The following is a 19,997-nucleotide window of genomic DNA, read 5'->3' as shown; positions in this document are numbered from 1 at the left end:
TCCTCATGAATTCCTTATTCCTTATGGAAGCTTTACTTTGCTCTTCTGTTAATGTCTACTTTTCCTTTCTCTATTTTCATAATCATGCAAATTTCTATAATATTGTTTGAATATACAATACAAATAGAAATTATCCCCTCTATTTCTTTTCAATCTAAAAAAGATGAGAGACCTGTGGAATACTTCTAATTTTCCCTGCTCTCCTTCTTCTCCCCTACCCCTGCCCAAGTCCATTGGATGTTTTACTTTTCTGTCCACCCACCCTTATCCCCAGTTTCTATGTTTTGCTGCGGTAGTTTTTAACTAATTTTATTCTAGATAATTTGGACTATATTAGAATTTTCTTTATATCCCTTTCAACTCCAGATTCCAAACATATATATTGACACTTTTTTGTTATTATAGTCCTCTTTTGGACAAAAATACCTACAGCCCATAGTAGCCTTTTAGCTCAGACTTGAAAGTAGAGAAGTGAGTTTTACCCAGGTCACATATTTCCATTATTTTATTTCTAAAACATTAAAAATATAATGTGTTGTTACATGGTATATACACAATCTATTGTGTATTTGGTACTTATCATCATTTAACATGTATTTCAGTAATTTATCTTATTTATTGACTCTTTCACCCTACTAGAATGTAAGGCCCATTAGAGCAGAGATTTTTTTTGTCTAAAATGGTCACTGCTGCATTATACTCATTTCTCTGAAAATTTTCTTTTACTTTTTGGGGGGCTTGAATTATCTAGATGACCACCTTTTATTTCTTTCTTCCATGTAGGAATTATCTGATGTATTCAGGTTATAATATCCCCAGTGCAACAGCATTAATAATGGAAACAGACTAAATAATGGAAAATAGGGCAATGGACTACAGCAGCAAGTTAACATCAGTGCAACAATACAGCTCTCTGAGGTTTGATTTATTCATATGAAAGATAAGGTGAAATGGGTTGTCTCTACATTCTCAGTGTCCTTCTCTTAGCCTATTTTTCTTCTAAGAATGATGACTGGATCTAGGAAGACTTCCCAGGAAAGACTGAAACTTGCTTCCTGGCACTACAACTCATATATGAGTAAGGAAATGACTCCACTGTGCCTTTTCGAAACCTTTAAATACCAGATGATGAGAAAATAGATGTATACAAGTGCTTTCAACTAGAAAATTCCTGAGAAATATTTTCAGATTAAGCAGTCAAAAAGGGCATTATACACACAATAAAAACTGTGCTAGGTGGTATCAGGACCTTGGTATTATTTCCAAGATTTATGCTGCACTAGTGAGGATGGACATTCCTAAGTACTTCATTATTACTGCAAAGTTATTCACAGTATTAATAGCATTTAAACCACACATTTGTGTACTCTTTCTATTTTATATACTCTGTGAACTAATATACCATTATATATACATATATGTGTGTGTGTGTATATATATATATACATATATATATATATTTACAAATATTCAAGTTCTGTGTGGAAGAGCTGGAAGAGTAGCTACAATTAACTCTTTTTGTAATTTGACATTTACAAAAGAACACGGAAAGTCCCAAAGCAGCTATGGAAAAACTTGGTTTTCATTGGTGTTCCTATGCTCTATGAGTATAATTACCATTTATTTCTGGGGAAAAATAATAAAATATAACAATTGAACATATATTGATAGGGAAAATAGGAGGAAATATTTGAAATAAAAACTGTGCTGAGAATCCTGGTTCCCTGATTATATGGTTACTACCTAGGTAAAAACGGGCAAGTGGGATCTGGAGCTTCCATCAAGTCTCTTCATTTCTTCATTCAGTAGTTGAGCCATATTTGTTACAAGTTGCAGAAACCTAATTCAAACTAGATTGCATTAATAATAACAATAATAATAATAATAATAATAATGTTATTTAATCACATAGAGAAGTTCGTGGGTAGAGGTGGACAAGAAGTCTAAGTCCAAGCACTCAAATATTACTTGCAGAATTCTCTCTTTCTCTTACGCACCCACAGGCACACACACACACGCATGCATGCACACACACTCTCAGACAGGCCATCTTCCTGTAGCTGCCACCAGCAGCTGAAGCTCACGTAATTCTTTATCTTTATCAAAGACATTGGAAAAATAATTTAGCTCTTTTAATACATACATAGACAAATAAAATTCCTGATATTCTGTTGTTTGGATTAACATAGAACCTGTGCAACACAGAACACGGCATAATCTCTTAAACAAATGGGTTTGTGGGTTCTATGTATCTCCACCTCAGCCACATGCACTGGAACTAGGTGAGGGAAGCATTCCCAAAATAACATTTGACTTCTTATACCAGAAGAAAGGGCAGTTATGCATTATAAAATAAAATAAAGTAAAATCTCCACTAGACATGTGTTCAGTTAATCGGTGAGGGTATAATGTCCTCAAGCAGTTATAACTCCACTGGGGGATCCCAAACCTCAGAACACATTAGGTAGACCATAGAAAGTTACTGAGACTATAACACTATTTATAGCTTAGGATTTTTTGTCTTAATATCTTTGAATTGATCCCTTAAAAAGAGTGGGTTTATTCAACTCTGAGACTGAGAGGATCAATATCTCTGAAACCCATTCACGAGGGTTATTACGAGGATTACATTAAAGGACCAATGAAAAAGAGTGGGTTTATTCTGTAACTACCTGGAGGGCTCTGTGTAGACTCTGTTGTAAACTACCCCCCAGAAATGGTGCAAAGAAAGCAGGAACCAGTTACCAAAGGAAGAATAAAGGAGGCAAGAGTGCTTCAAAATAGGAAGCACTACTGTTGTCCTAGAATTGTAGCAATGAGACTCACTGACAATGGGAGCTATTTGAGAGAAGAGCCATTACAGATGGGAACAGCTGTTGGGAGCCTGTGCCAGGAGCCACTGCCAATAGCAATTGACAAAAAAAAAAAAAAAAAGCTGCTGGGAATCCACTTTTGGAAAAGAAAGAACTGTCAGTAGTCTCAGCCCTCTTCACTACGCTATCGTAAGTGACCTCAGAGGTTGGATGTAATAGTAAGATTGTTGTTCTTACTAAATACCATGTATCTATATATCATCCATATGTATATCTAAATCTATATCAATATCACTATATACATATATATCTTAGTATTCTATGTACTCTGCTCCATAGTAAAGAATCAAATTCCTCCCTCATTCATTCAGGTAATGTTTATGTACCTCTGTTCTGCAAAACATAAAATGAAAAGAAAATTTTTAACTTCATACTTCTGATGTGATTGCTATCTAGTGGAGGAAAGAAGTATACAAATAAGTGTTTAGAATACATTGTGGTGGGAATAATTGTGAAATAGTATCTAGGAGAGCAGAATAGAAGAAAAAGCTGCCTTTGCTTGAATGTCTTGAGTAAGACCTTGCTGAAGATGTCACATTTTATCCGGTCGTTACTGAAAGGAAGACCCAGAAATTCTAACAGCAGTATAAACCTGCTATAAAATGGTAATCAGCCTTTATAGGGAAAGATACTTGAGTACATTACAACTTAAATAATTAGGTAACAAGCTCTCAAAACTGTATAGGTTAGGTACCAAGTAAATGTTTGTGAAAATAAATATAGTGGACTAAAAGAATATTAGAATGGGTTAGGTATTTACTTCATAATAAATACAGTTTTACCTCAAAGTTTGATGTGATCTGTTCCCCAGTAATGTGAGTTAAAATTGGTAAATTTAGCTGATTTTTATCTTTTACTTTTCTAATCCCTTTTCCTTCTCAGTTTCCATCATTTTTATAGATTGATTGCTTCTCCAGAAGATTATAGCAACCAGGAGAAACATGGCCTAATTACCTGGTTGTTATCATTCAATAAACTATTATTAAATAAAAATGGACAGCATCTGCTGAAAGTTTGTTATATCATAGGCACTATATGATATAATGTACAGGAATTAAGTTATTTAATTCTCCTTAAAACACTATAAGGAATGTAGCATTAGTAATCTCATTTTATAGTAAAGTGACTGAGGCTTAGCATCTTTAATCAGTTTCACATAGCTAGTGCATGGTGATGCTGGGACTCTAGCCATGCTCTCTAATTTCAAGTGATTTCAACACTGAAGTAAAGGAATTAAAAATCACAGTGTAAATCACTCTAAGAATGCTTGTTTTAAGATTGTAATACCATTTTAATACTTTCTTAGCTCAAGAGGAATAATTTTGTTCTCCCAAATATTTTTTCTAATTCATAAAATGAAGCCAATTGCCTCAACATCATCGTTAAGTCTCATGCTTTTTTTTAAATCCCCAAACATCTAAGCACCTGAAACTAAGATAATGCAGAAATACTTTTAGGGACTCAAAAATCAGAATGGATCCAAGGTAACCAAATTCAAAGTCGTCCTCCAACAGAAGAGGTACATTTTTGAATGTGGAAGCCACACCATCTTTGTGGGTCATTTATAAATCTTTTCAAAGCCCATCTCTTCAAGATGATCTCCAAACTCAAAGTTTTGTAAGCTGTATCTGGGTCCTTCAAAAACACTGAAGAAACTGTAAAGATGGAATCTCATCTCACTCTTAAGTGCTTCTTTCAACATACAATAAAATTGGACACAGTTTTTAACAAGCAGCTGATACATGAAGAGTTGATGGAATACCTGCCAATTTGGTCTAACATGCCAATATGGCTATACATAATATGATAATATACATAATATGTCAGTTTATCTGGTTTAATAAACTATTTTATAAAATAATAATGGCATAAGTGATGTAGCTGGTAACTTTCATTACAATTCCCATTCTTATATTAGGTATTACAGCCTAAAGCTAAACTCTTGAATGTTTTTCAACCTCCTTATTTAGTTGACTACCAACCAACGGTTGGATAGAAGTGGGAAGCAGAGGCAAGGTAGTCTCATGACAAGGACCATGGGGGTAGAAATATGAAAAGTGGAGGTGCAGTTCAGGCTTTACTGACTTGCCTGCTGTATTATATTGGATAGACAGTGAGCCTCTCTAGACCTATCAGACTCCAAATTTGTATAAGGAAAATGATTTCTTTTTTTTTTTTTTTGAGATGGACTCTCGCTCTGTCGCTCAGGCTGCAGTGCAGTGGTGCAATCTTGGCTCACTGCAAGCTCCGCCTCCCAGGTTCACGCCATTCTCCTGCCTCAGCCTCCCGAGTAGCTGGGACTACAGGCACCCGCCACCACGCCCGGCTAATTTTTTGTATTTTTAGTAGAGATGGGGTTTCACCGTGTTAGCCAGGATGGTCTCGATCTCCTGACCTCATGATCTGCCCGCCTGGGCCTCCCAAAGTGCTGGGATTACAGGCATGAGCTACCGCACCCGGCGGAAAATGATTTCTCTATCCATATCTCTTATGAGTATGATGATAAAAGTGAGAAAACATTACAGTTAAAAGGTGTTCATTTTTTTTCATGTCCAACTGGCCACAAATAACTACAATTTACCCTTCTCTTTCAATCAGTGCAGACTCTCCAAAAAGGTATTGTAAAATTAGTAACTAACAGTATTAGTTACCAAATATTGTGTAACAAATTACCTCAATATTTAGCAGCTTAAAGTAACAACAAAGGTGTATTAGCTCACATAGTTTCTGAGGGTCAGGATCCTGAGTGTGGCTTAGTTGGGAGGTTCTGGCTCAAGATCTCTTATGAAGTTGCAGTTAAGCTGCAGTGAAAATAGGCAGGCCTGTGTCATTTTAATGTTCAGCTTGAGGTGAAGGATCTGCTTTCAAACTCACTCATATATAGTTAGCAGGCCTTGTATCTTCAATAGCTGTTGGCCAGACACTCAGTTTCTCACCATATAAGCCTTTCTATACTATGCTTTGTAACATGGCCACTTACTTCCCCAGGAAAGAATGATACAGAGAGACAGAAAGAGAGAGAGAGAGGCTGAAAGGCAGACAGATGGAAAACATGCACTCATGGTGGAAGCCACAGTCCTTGCTAACCTAATTTCAGAAGTGGCATACCATGCTCCCATGAGATTGTGGTGTAGCAGGGCCCTCTATGCTCCATCTTCAGGCAGAAATGCAGGTATTTGGAGCACCTACTTGCCTGAACCAGCATCCTGAGTCACCTTACCTTTCCTGGACACAGATCTTGGTGCAGCAAGACTTGCTCTGCTCCATGCTCAGTCAGATCACTAGGCACTCAGAGAAGCTGTTCACCTGGTTCAGCAGACTGAGCTACCCCACCATTCCTGTACATAGATTGTGGTACAGCAGGGCTCCCTCTGTTCCACTCCCAGAAAGATCTCCAGGCATTTGGAGTCCCCATTCACTTGGTTCAGCAGCCTGAGCCTCCACGCCCTTCCTGGACATAGGTGGACCTGCTTTGTCTGGCCCCACCCTTTGTGATTCCAGCTCCCCAGGGCTAAGCAGGGAGCTTAGACCACTGTGCATTCTACAAATTAACCCATTGCCTGAGGCAACAGAGTGCTGTTGCAAGTAAAAAAAAAATCAAGTATATACCCAACCACATTGGCTGCAGCTGGCTCTTACCTATAAGTGCAATCTATGGGCTTGTGGGCCAAATTGCACAACCCAATGTAAAATCTGCTGAAAGAAGTACACAGGGTAAAGAAGCAGAACCCAAAGACCTTACTCAGCATTCTCTACAGTCACACCCCTTAGGAAGGAAAGGGAAAGAAAAATGATGGTATACTAACATAATAGGGAAAGAAAGAAAAAGAAAATATTCTACCCACATGAAAATAATTACAAAAATTAGAAGTGTTAGTGTCTCCAGATAAGAGGGAGCCAGTGCAATAATTCTTGCACTGTGAAAAATACAAATGTAGTGACACCACCAAAGGATTGCACTAGCTCTCCAGCAATGGTTCCTAACTGAAATGGAAATTCAGAAATGATACATAAAGAATTCAAAACATGGATTGCAAGGTAGCTCACTGAGATCCAAGACAGGGTTGAAAGTCAACAGAAAATAACTTCTAAAGCAATCCAGGAAATGAAGGAAGAGATAACATCTTAAAAAGAAATCAGTTACAGCTTCTGGAATTGAAAAACTAACTGAAGGAATTTCAAAATACAGTTGAAAGCTTTATCAACAGATTGGCCCAAGCAGAAGAAAGAATTTCAAAAATAAAAAAAAAATAAATTTTTTAAAAATGAGCAACGTCTTCAAGAAATATGAGATTTTGTAAAGTGACCAAACCTACAAATTAGTGGCATTTCTAAAATAGAAGGAGAAAAAGCAAGGAATCTAAAGAATATATTTGAGGAAATAATTCAAGAAAACATCCCTAATCTTGTTAGAGACAGACATCTGGATACAAGAAATCCAAAGAACACCTGAAAGATACTACACAAAACAATACTTATCAAGGTGTATCATCACCACACTGTCCAAAGTCAATGCTAAAGAAAAAACCTCAAAGGCAGCTGGAGAAAAAGGGCATATCACATACAAAAGGAACCCCATCAGGTTAACAAGGGAGTTCTCAGCAGAAACTTTACATGTCAGGAGAGATTGGGGGCCTATGTTCAGCATCATAAGGAAAAAAAATTCAACCAATAATTTCATATCCCCCCAAACTAAGCTTTATAAGCAAGGGGGAAATAAAATCTTTTCTAGACAAGTAAGTGGTAAGGAATTTTATTACCATTAGATAAGCCTTACAAGAGATTCTTATGGGAGTTCTAAACAGGAAAAAAAGAGAGTGATACCTCCTACCACAAAATCACACTTATGTACATAGCCTGCAGACCCTATAAAGAAAAAGTACAATAGACACTACAATGCTACCACAAAAAACACACAAGTACATCACTTGCAGACTGTATAAAGATAAAATACTATATAAACTACAAAGCAACCAGCTTCCAATTTTATGGTAGGATCAAAACCTCACATATGAATATTAACTTTGAATGTAAATGACCTGTGCACCCCACTTAAAAGGCACAGAGTGGCAAGTTGGACATAAAAATAAGACCCATCTGTCTGTTGTCTTTAAGAGACCCATCTCACAAATAGTGATACCCATAGGCTCAAAGTAAAGGGTTGGAAAAAGATCTATTCAGCAAACAGGAACCAAAAAAGAGCAGGGGTCACTATTCTTACATCAGATAAAACAGACTTTAAATCAACAACAGTAGAAAAAAAAATTAAGAAGGGCATTACCTAATGACAGTGTTCAATTCAACAAGAAGACTTAACTACCCTAAACATATATGCACCCAACATTGGTGTACTGGTACCCAGAATCATAAAACAAGTACATCTAGACCTATGAAAAGACTTAGACAACCACACCATAATAGTGGGAAACTTTAACACCTCATGGAAAGCATTAGACAGATCATTAAGGCAGAAAACTAACAGAAATTCTGGACTTAAACTTGACCCTTAACTAATTAGACTTAATAGGCATCTACAGAATCCTCCACCCATCAACCACAGAGTATATATTCTTCTCATCCACAGATTGAATATACTCCAAGATTGACCACATGTTTAGCCATAAAACAAGTCTCAATAAATTCAAAAAAATCAAAATCATACCAAACATACTCTCAGACTGTAGTGGAATAAAAATAGAAATCAATAACAAGAAGATCACTTAAAACTACACAATTACATGGAAATTAGACAGCTTGCTCCTGAATGACTTTTGGGCAAACAACAAAATCATGTCAGAAATCAAAAATTTTTTTGAAATAACTGAAAACAGACACAAAACATCCCTGTGTTAGTCTGTTCTCATAATGCTATAAAAAAATACCTGAGACTGGGTAATATATAAAGAAATAAGTTTAATTGGCTCATGGTTCCACAGGCTAAACAGGAAGCATAGTGGCATCTGCTTCTGGGGAAGCCTCAGGGAGTTTTTACTCATGACAGAAGGCAAAGTGGGAGAAGATGTCTTATATGGCAGGAGCAGGACCAAGGAGGGAAGAGAGGTACTGCACTTAACCAGATCTCATAAGAACTCTATCACAAGAACAACACTAGGGGGATGGTGCTAAACCACTCAAGAAAAACCACCCCAGTGATTCAGTTACCTACCACCAGGCCCTGTTACTAGTGGAGGGTGTCTAGCTTCTTGGTGTCTTGAACAGAGAATGGGCAAAATTCACAAACAAAGCAAGAAAAGAATGAAGCAACAAAAGCAGAGATTTATTGAAAATGAAAGTACACTTCACAGGTTAGGAGCAGGCTTAAGCATAGGGGCTCAAGGGCCTGGTTACAGAATTTTCTGGAGGTTAAATACTCTCTAGAGGTCTCCACTGGTTACTTGGTATATGCCCTATGTAAATGAAGAGGATGAAGTTAAGTTACAAAGCCATTTACTTGATGTATGCCCTATGTAAATGGAGAGGAAACATGTTTCCATTTGATTTAGTTCTAGGAAGTCAGTGTGAATAGGCCTTATGTTCCCTGCCCCCAGACCCTATTCTCCTGCCCCAGCCTGACCTCCAACATTGGGGATTAGAATTTAACATGAGATCTGTGTGGGGACACAGGTCCAAACTATATCAATACAAAACTCTAGGATGCAGCTAAAGCATTGTTAAAAGGGAAGTTTATAGCACTAATTGCCTACCTAAAAAAGTTAGAAAGATCTCAAATTAATGATCTAATATCACACCTATGAGAACTAAAAAAAAAAAAAAAAAAAAAAAAAAAACACCAAGAAAAAACTAACTCTAAAGCTTGCAGAATAAAGCAATAACCAAAATCAGAGTGTGATATGGTTTGGCTGTGTCCCCACCCAAATCTCATCTTGAATTGTAACTCCCACAATTCCCACGTATTGTAGGAGGAACACAGTTGGAGATAATTGAATCATGGGGCAGGTCTTTCCTGCACTGTTCTTAAGATAGTGAATGAGTCTCATGAGATCTGATGATTTTAAAAACAGGAGTTTCTCTGCACAAGCTCTCTCCTTGTCTGCCACCATCCATGTGAGATGTGACTTGCTCCTCCTTGCCTTTCACGATGATTGTGAGGCCTCCCCAGCCACATGGAACTGTGAGTGCAATTAAGTATCTTTCTTTTGTAAATTGGCCAGTCTCGAGTATGTTTTTATCAGCAGCATGAAAATGGACTAATACAGAGAGGAACTGAAGGAAATTGAGACTCAAAAATTCATACAAAGAATCAATGAAACAAAAAGTTGTTTTTTGAAAGGATAAACAAGATCAATAGGCTGCTAGCTAGATTAACAAAGAGAGAAGATTCTAATAAGCACAATCAGAAATTACAATGGTTACAATACAACCAGTCCCACAGAAATACAGAAGGTCCTCAGAGACTATTATTAACAACTCTGTACACACAAATTTGAAAATCTAGAGGAAATGGATACATTCCTGGAAACACACCATCTCCCAATGATAAATCAGTAAGAAATGGAAACACTGAACAGACCAATATCAAGTTCCAAAATTAAATCAGTAATAAAAAATCTAGCAATCAAAAAATGTACCAGACCAAATGGATTGACAGCCAAATTCTACCAGATGTACAAGGGGAGCTGGTAACAATTTCACTGAAACTATTTCAAAAAATCAAGGAGGAGGCACTCCTCCTCAACTCATTCCATGAAGCCAGCATCACGCTGATACCAAACCTGGCAAAGACACAATGAAAAAAGAAAACTACAGGCCAATATCCCTTACGAGTATAGATGAAAAAATCCTCAGCAAAATACAACAACATATCAAAAAGTTAACTCACAATGATCAAGTAGGCTTTATTCCTGGGATGCAAAGTTCATTTAACCTATGCAAATCAATAAATGTGATTTACAACATAAATAGAATTAAAAGCAAAAACCATATGATTATCTCTATAGACATGGAAAAATCTTTTTGATAAAATTTAACATCCCTTTATGATAAAAAGCTTCAAGAAACTAGGCATCAAAAGAACATACCTCAAAATGATAAGAGCCACCCATGAGAAACCCACTGCCAATATCATAATGAATGGGCAAAAACTAGAAACTTTCCTTCTGAGAACTGGAACAAGACAAGGATGCTTATTGTCACCTTTCTTTCAACATAGTACTGGAAGTGCTAGCCAGGGCAATCAAGCAAGAGAAAGAAATGAAAGGCATCCAAATAGGAAAAGAACTTAAACTATCTCTTTTCATGTACAATTCAATTTTATTCCTAGAAAACACCAAAGAGTCTGTCAAATGGGTCCTGGAACTGATAAATGACTTCAACAAAGTTTTAGGATATAAAATCAATGTACAAAAATCAGTAGCATTTTTATATATCAATAACCGAGAGCCAAATGAAGAATGCAATCCCATTTACAATAGCCACAAACAAATACAAAATACCTAGCAATACATTCAACCAATGAAGTGAAGCATCTCTACAAGAAGAACTACAAAACACTGCTAAAAGAAATCAGAGATGACACAAACAAATGGAAGGACATTCCATCCTCATGGATTGGAAAACTCAGTATCAGTAAAATGGCCACACTGTCTAAAACAATCTATGGAATCAATGGTATTTCTATCAAATTACTATCATATTTTGCAGAATTAGAAAAAAACTATTCTAAAATTCATATGGAATCATAAAAAATCCCAAATAGCTAAAGCATTTCTAAGCAAAGACAAAGATGGAGGCATCACATTACCTGACTTCCAACTATACTATTAATACAAGGCTACAGTAACCAAACAGTGTGATACTGGTGCAAAAACAGACACATAGACTAATGGAACTCAATAGAGACCCCACAAATAAGGCTTCACAGCAACAGCCATCTCATCTTTGACAGAGTTGGCAAAAATAAGCAACGGGGAAAGAACTCCCTATTCAATAAACAATATTGGGATAGCTGGCTAGCTATAACATGTGCAGAAGAATAAAACTGCACCTCTACCTTTCACCATATACAAAAATTGATGCAAAGTGGATTAAAAATTTAAATGTAAAACCTCAAACTGTAAGAATCCAAGAAGAAAAACTCAGAAACACCATACTGGACATGTGCCCTGGGAAAGAATTTATAAGTAAGTCCTAAAATACAATTGTAACAAAAACAAAAATTGACAAGTGGGACCTAATTAAACTAAAGAGCTTCTTCACAGCAAAAGAAACTATCAACAGATTAAACACAACCTACAGAATTGGAGAAAATATCTACAAAATATGCATCTAACAAAGGTCTAATATCCAGAATCTATAAGGAACTTGAACAACTGAAGAGGTAAAAAACAAAGAACCCCATTTAAAAAATGGAAAAAAGACACTTCTCAAAAGAAGACTTACACGTGGTCAACAAGCTATGAAAAAATGCTTGGAAACTGAAGGTCTAGTTTGCAGGAGAAGTTTCTGACCTTACCTGGAGCTGAGTCAATTCAGGAGAGCCAAGTGAAATACAGGGGTAGAGGAAGCAGCGGGAAAGGCCCTGGGAGCTCACTGGGTCCCCCAGCAGGCCATTCCTGCCTAGCACCACAGGGATCCTTCGGGAGGGTGGCCGGAAGTGCAGGAAAAATGCCACATGGAGAAGGATGTCTCCAGCTGAACTTTGTAACAATTTGAACCAGGTGAGAAGCCTGCTAGTCAGAACTCATGGGAGGGTGTGAATCTGGTGTGCAGACTACATAGGTGGGGAAGAACTACAGCTCTTTACTTTCACAGCTGAGAGGCGGGTAGCCTGGGGTATGTTCTCAGCCCTGCTTGCCCACTACCTGGAAACAGACTTGGTGCTGTTAGTGGGGGCACAATGGGAGTGAGACTGGCCCTTCAGATTTCATGGGAGCTGATGAGGCCTGTGACTACTGGCCTTCCTTCATTTCCCTGACAACCTGCATGACTCAGCAGAGGCAGCCATAATCCTCCTAGGTACATAACTCCATTGACCTGGGAACCTCACTCCCACCCTTTAAAGCAGCTGCAGCAAGACCCACTTAAGGAGAGTCTGAGCTCAGACACACCTAGCCCTGTCCCCATCTGATGGTCCTTCTCTACCCACCCTGGTAGCTGAAGACAAAGGGTATATACTCTTGGGAGTTCTAGGGCCCCACCCATCACCAGTTCCTCTCCATACTACCACTGCTGATGCTTTCTGTAAAGTGCCACCTCCTGGCAGGAGGCCAACAAGCAAAAAAAAAAAAAAAGAGCATTAAAACCACCAAAGCTAAGAACCTTCATAGAGTCTGTTTCACTCCCCTGCCTCCTCCACCAGAACAAGTGCTGGTATCCATGGCTGAGAGACCCATAGAGTATTCACATCAAAGGAGTTGGTGCAGACAACCTCCAGTACCAGCCCAGAGCCTGGTAGACTTGCTGAGTGGCTAGACTTAGAAGCGAGACAACAATCACCGCAATGCAACTCTTGGGAAGCCACATCCATAGGAAAAGGGAGAGAATGCTCCATCAATGGAACCCCCCCAAAGGGTAAAAAAACCTGAACAACATCCTTCAGCCCTAGACCTTCCCTCTGACAGAGGCTACTCAAATGAGAAGAAACCAGAAAACCAACTCTCATAATATGACAAAACAAGGCTCTTATAAACCCCCCCAAAATCACACTAGCTCATCAGCAATGGATCAGAACCAGGAAGAAATCCCTGATTTTCCGGTAAAAGAATTTAGAAGGTTAGTTATTAGGCTAATCAGGGAGGCATGAGAGAAAGGCAAAGCCCAATACAAGGAAATCCAAAAAAATGATACAAGAAGTGAAGAGAGAAATATTCAAGGAAATAGATAGCATAAAGAATCAATCAATCAAAACTTCAGGAAACATTGGACACACTAATAGAAATACAAAATGCTCTGGAAAGTCTCAGCAATAGAACTGAACAAGTAGAAGAAAGAAATTCATAGTTTGAAAACAAGTTCTTCAAATTAACCCAATGCAATAAAGACAAAGAGAAAAAAATAAGAAAATATGAACAAAGCCTCCAAGAAGTCTGGGATTATGTTAAAGGACTAAACCTAAGAATAATCTGTGTTCCTGAGAAAGAAGAGAAATCTAAACGTCTGGAAAACATATTTGGGGGATTAATCAGGGAAAACTTCCCCAAACTTGCCAGACACCTAGACATCCAAATCCAAGAAGCACAAAGAACACCTGGGAAATTCATTGCAAAAAGATCATCGCCTAGGCACATTGTCATCAGGCTTTTTAATGTTAAGTTGAAGGAAAGAATCTTGAGAGCTGTGAGACAAAAGCACCCGGTAACCTACAAAGAAAAACTTATCAGATTAACAGCAGATTTCTCAGCAGAAACCCTACAAGCTAGAAGGAATTGGGGCCCTATCCTCAACCTCCTCAAATAAAACAATTATCAGCCAATAATTTTGTATGCAGTGAAACTAAGCAGCTAATGTGAAAGAAAGATACAGTCTTTTTCAGACAAACAAACGCTGAGAGAATTCACCACCGGCAAGCCACCACTACAAGAACTGCTAAAAGGAGTACTAAATCTTGAAACAAATCCTGGAAACACATCAAAACAGAACCTCTTTAAAGCATACATCTCACAGGACCTATACAACAAAATTACAAGTTAAAAAGCAAAAACAAAAAACAAAAAACAACCAAGGTACACGGGCAACAAATAGCACAATGAATGGAATGGTATCTCACATTGCAATACTAACATTGAATTTAAATGGCCTAAATGCTCCACTTAACAGATACAGAACTGCAGAATGGATAAGAACTCCACCAACCATCTGCCGCCTTCAAGAGACTAACCTAACACATAAGGACTCAAAGAAACTTAAAGTAAAGGGGTGGAAAAGGGCATTTCATGCAAATAGACTCCAAAAGCAAGCATATGTAGCTATTCTTATATCAGACAAAACAAACTGTAAAGCAATAGCAGTTAAAAGAGACAGAGAGGCATTATATAATTGTAAAAGGCCTTGTCTAATAGGAAAATATCACAATGCTAAACATATATGCACCTAATATGGGAGCTCTCAAATATCTAAAACAATCACTAATAGACCTAAGAAAAGAGATAGACAGCAACACGATAATAGTGGGGGACTTCAGTAGTCCACTGACAGCACAAGACAGTTCATAAAGACAGAAAGTCAACAAAGAAACAACGGATTTAAACTATACCTTGAAACAAATGGACTTAACAGTTATAAAAGAACATTTCATCCAACAATCACAGAATACACATTCTATTGAACAGTGCATGGAACTTTCTCCAAGATAGACCATGTGATAGGTCACAAAACCAGCCTCAATAAATTTAAGAAGATTGAAATTATATCAAGCACTCTGTCACACCACAGTGGAATAAAACTGGAAATCAACTTCAAAAGGAACTTTCAAAACCATGAAAATACATGGAAATTAAATAACATGCTCCTGAATGATCATTGGGTCAAAAGTGAAATCAAGATGAAAATTAAAAAATTATTCAAACTGAATGACAATAGTAACAATCTATCAAAACTTCTGGGATACAGCAAAGGCGGTGTTAAGAGGAAAGTTCATAGCCCTAAATGTCTACATCAGAAAGACTCAAAGAGCACAAACTGACATTCTAAAGTCACGTCTCAAAAAACTAAAGAAATAAGAACAAACCAAACCCAAACCCTGCAGAAGAAAGGAAATGACCAAGATCAGAGCAGAATTAAATGAAATTGAAACAAAAGAAATACAAAAATGAAATGAAAAACTGGTTCTTTGAAAAGATAAATAAATTTGATTGACCATTAGCAAGATTAGTGAAGAAAAGAAGACAGAAAATCCAAATAACCTCAATAAAAATAAAATGAGAGGACATGCGGTGTTTGTCGTGCACATGTACCCTAAAACTTAAAGTGTAATAAAAAAATAAAAATAAAATGAGAGATATTACAATTGACACCACAGAAATACAAAAGATCATTCAAGGCTGCTATGAACACCTTTACGCACATAAACTAGAAAACCTAGAGGAGATGAATAAATTCCTGGAAAAATACAACCCTTCTAGCTTAAGTTAGGAAGAATAGATATCCTGAACAGACCAGTAACAAGCAGCAAGTTTAAAATGGTAATCAAAACTTTACCAACAAAAATAAATCCAGGACCACACAGATTCACAGCAGAATTCTACCAGACATTTAAAGAATTGATAACAATCCTATTGACACTATTCCACAAAATAGAAAAAGAGGGAACCCTCTCTAATTCATCCTATGGAGCCAGCATCACCCTAATACCAAAACCAGGAAAGGACATAACCAAAAAAGAATACTGCAGACCAATATCCCTGATGAACATAGATGCTAAAATTCTTAACAAAATACCACCAAACTGAATCCAACAACATATCAAAAGATAATCCACCATGATCAGGTGAGTTTCATACTAGGGATGCAAGGATGGTTTAACATAAGTCAATAAATGTGATATACCACATAAACAGAATTAAAGACAAAAGTCACATGATCATCTCGATAGATGCAGATAAAGCACTTGACAAAACTCAGCGTCACTTTATGATTAAAACTCTTAGCAAACTGCCAAAAGCAATCTACAAATTCAACACAATCCCCATGAAAATACTACTATCATTCTTCACAGAATTAGAAAAAACAATTCTAAAATTCATATGAAACCAAAAAAGAGGCTGTATGGCCAAAGCAAGACTCAGCCAAAAGAACAAATCTGGAGGCATCACACTACCTGATTTCAAACTATACTATAAGGCCATAGTCACCAAAACAGCATGGTATTGGTATAAAAATAGGCACATAGACCAATGGAATAGAATGGAGATCCCAGAAATAAACCCAAATACTTACAACCAAATGATCTTCGACAAAGCAAACAAAAACATGAAGTTGGGAAAGGGCACCCCTTTCAACAAATGGTGCCGTGATAATTGGCAAGCCACATGTAGAATAATGAAACTGGATTCTTGTCTCTCACCTTATACAAAAATCAGCTCAAGATGGATTAAGGACTTAAATCTAAGACCTAAAACTATAAAAATTTTAGAAGATAACATTGGAAAAACCATTCTAGACATTGGCTTAGGCAAAGATTTCATGATCAATAACCAAAAAGTGAATGCAATAAAAACGAAGATAAATAGCTGGGACCTAATTAAACTAAAGAGGTTTTCCATGGAAAAAGAAAAAGTCAGCAGAGTAAATAGACAACCCATAGAGTGGGAGAAAATCTTCACAATCTTACATCTGACAAAGGACTAACATTCAGAGTCTACAATGAACTCAAACAAATCAGTAAGAAAAAAACAAACAATCCCATCAAAAGGTGAGCTAAATATATGAATAGGTAATTCTCAAAAGAAGATATACAAATGGCCAACAAACAAATTAAAAAAAAATGCTCACCAGCACTAATTATCAGGGAAAGGCAAATGAAAACCACAACGTGATACTACCTTATTCCTGCAAGAATGGCCACGATAAAAAAATCAAAAAACAGTAGATGTTGGCATGGATGTGGTGGTCAGAGAACACTTCTACACTGCTGGTGGGAATGTAAACTAGTACAGCCACTATGGAAAACAGTGTAGAGATTTCTTAAAGAACTAAAAGTAGAACTACCATTTGGTCCAGCAATCTCACTACTGGGTATCTACCCAGGGGAAAAGTGTCATTATATGAAAAATATACTTGCACACATATGTTTATAGTAGCACAATTTGCAATTGCAAAGCAATTGCAAAATTGTGGAACCAACCCAGATGCCCATCAATCAGCCAGTGGACAAAGAAACTGTGGTATATAAATACAATGGAATATTGCTCAGCCATAAAAAGGAATGAATTAATGGCATTCGTAGCAAACTGGATGAGATTAGAGACTATTATTCTAAGTGAAGTAACACAGCAAGGGAAAACTAAACATTGTATGTTATCACTGATATGTGCAAGCTAAGCTATGAGGATGCAAAGGCATAAGAATGATACAATGGATTTTAGGGGCTTTGGGAGAAGGGTGGGAGGGGTTGAGAGATAAAGGCTACAAATAGGGTGCAGTGTATACTGTTCTGGTGATGGGTGCACCAAAATCTCACAGATCACCACTAAAGAACTTACTCATGTAACCAACAACCTATGGAAAAAAATACCCCAATAACCTATGGAAAAAAATATATCTTCCAGGATAATCTTGAGGAGGAAGGGGTGCTGTGAAGGATTTTCCCAAAGTCACCATACCCTTAAAGGAATACTGCTAGCAGGCACAGGAGGCCAGGTGGGACAACTCCAAAAGTCACCACAAAAAAAAAAAAAAGCTCAACATCACTAATCATCAGAGAATGCAAATCAAAACCACAATGAGATACCATCTTACAACAGTTAGAATGGCTATTACTAAAGAGTCAAAACATAACAGGCATTGGTGATGCTGTAGAGAAAAGAGGATTCTTATACACTGCTGGTGGGAATGTAAATTAGTTTAGCCACTGTGGAAAGTAGTTTGGAGATTTCCCAAAAAACTTAAAACAGAACTACCATTTGAATCAGTAATTCCATTTCTAGTTGTATATCCAAAAAAAACAAATCTACCAAAAAGATACATGCATTTGCATGTTCGTAGCAGCACTATTCAGAATAGCAAACACATGGAATCAATCTAGGTGCCCGTCAGTGGTGGATTGGATAAAGAAAATGTGGTATACATACACCATGGAATACTATGTAGCCATAAAAAGAACAAAATCATGTCCTTTGCAGGAATGTGAATGCAGCTGGAGGCCATTATCCTAAGTGAATTAATGCATGAACAGAAAACAAATACTGCATGTTCTCATTTATGAGTGGGAGCTAAACATTGGGTACTTATGTACATAAATATGGCAACAGTAGACACTGGGAACTACTAGAGTAGGGAGGGCAGGAGGGGGGCAAGGGTTGCGAAACTAATTGTTGAGTACTATGCTCAGTACCACAATGATGGGATCATTCATATCGCAAACCTCAGCCTCACACAATGTATCAAGGTAACGAAGTTGCACACATACCCTCTAATCTAAAATAAATTGAAAAAGAAAAAAATTCTCTGTAATACATCTCTTGGCACAGCCATGTAAACCAGTAAAAATTTCTTCTTCTTATAGGAAGAGAGACAATTAGTAAATTATGCTTGAAGCAAGGTGGACCAAATAGTCTTATACTTTTTAAAGTTTATATCACAAGGAAATGAGTAATAGCCAATTACTCTTCAATTAAAATCCTTTTAAATTAGGAATATTATTTTCTCTTTTTCATATACATGGCTAAAAGAGATGTTAGCCAATACTTTGTTACTATGTGTCCATAAGGCAAAAGGAAATTGGAATTTGCTTACTTCATCAGTTCAAGATTTCTACCCCGGGCAGCGTTCCCTCTCATTGCTAGAGTTCCTAATTATTAAGAAGCAAAGCCATTCATGTGGCCAAAAACTCCCTTCTTTAGGCAGAGAGCTGGAAATACTGCAAAGTATATCTGTATATTTTAGATATTGAAATGGAACAGAGAATAATAGACATAATTCTAGACTAATGTGTGTGTCTGTGTCTTAGTTTTTAAGAAAAAAGTTCAAAAAGTAAAAAAAAAAATTAAAAATCGGAAAAAAGCTTATAGAATGAAGATATAAAGAAAGAAAATATTTTTGTACAGCTATAAAGTGTGTTTGTGTTTTAAGCTGTGTTATTACAAAAGAGTCAAAAATTTTTAAAAAGTTTCCATAGTATCCTCTCTTATTTCCGTGAGCAGTGGTTTGTAGTTCTCCTTGAAGAGGTCCTTCACATCCCTTGTAAGTTTTATTCTTAAGTATGTTATTCTCTTTGTAGCAACTGTGAATGGGAGTTGACTCATGATTTTGATCTCTATTATTGGTTTATAGGAATGATTGTGATTTTTGCACATTGATTTTGTATCCTGAGAATTTGCTGAAGTTGTTTATCAGTTTAAGGAGATTTGGGGCTGAGATGATGGAGTTTTCTGAATATACAATGATGTCATCTGCAAACAGAGACAATCTGACTTCCTCTCTTCCTATATGAATACCCTTTATTTATTT

Source organism: Pongo pygmaeus, chromosome 4 (genome assembly GCF_028885625.2).
Source record: "Pongo pygmaeus isolate AG05252 chromosome 4, NHGRI_mPonPyg2-v2.0_pri, whole genome shotgun sequence".
Lineage (NCBI taxonomy): Eukaryota > Metazoa > Chordata > Mammalia > Primates > Hominidae > Pongo > Pongo pygmaeus.
Note: the sequence above shows the minus strand (reverse complement) of the source record.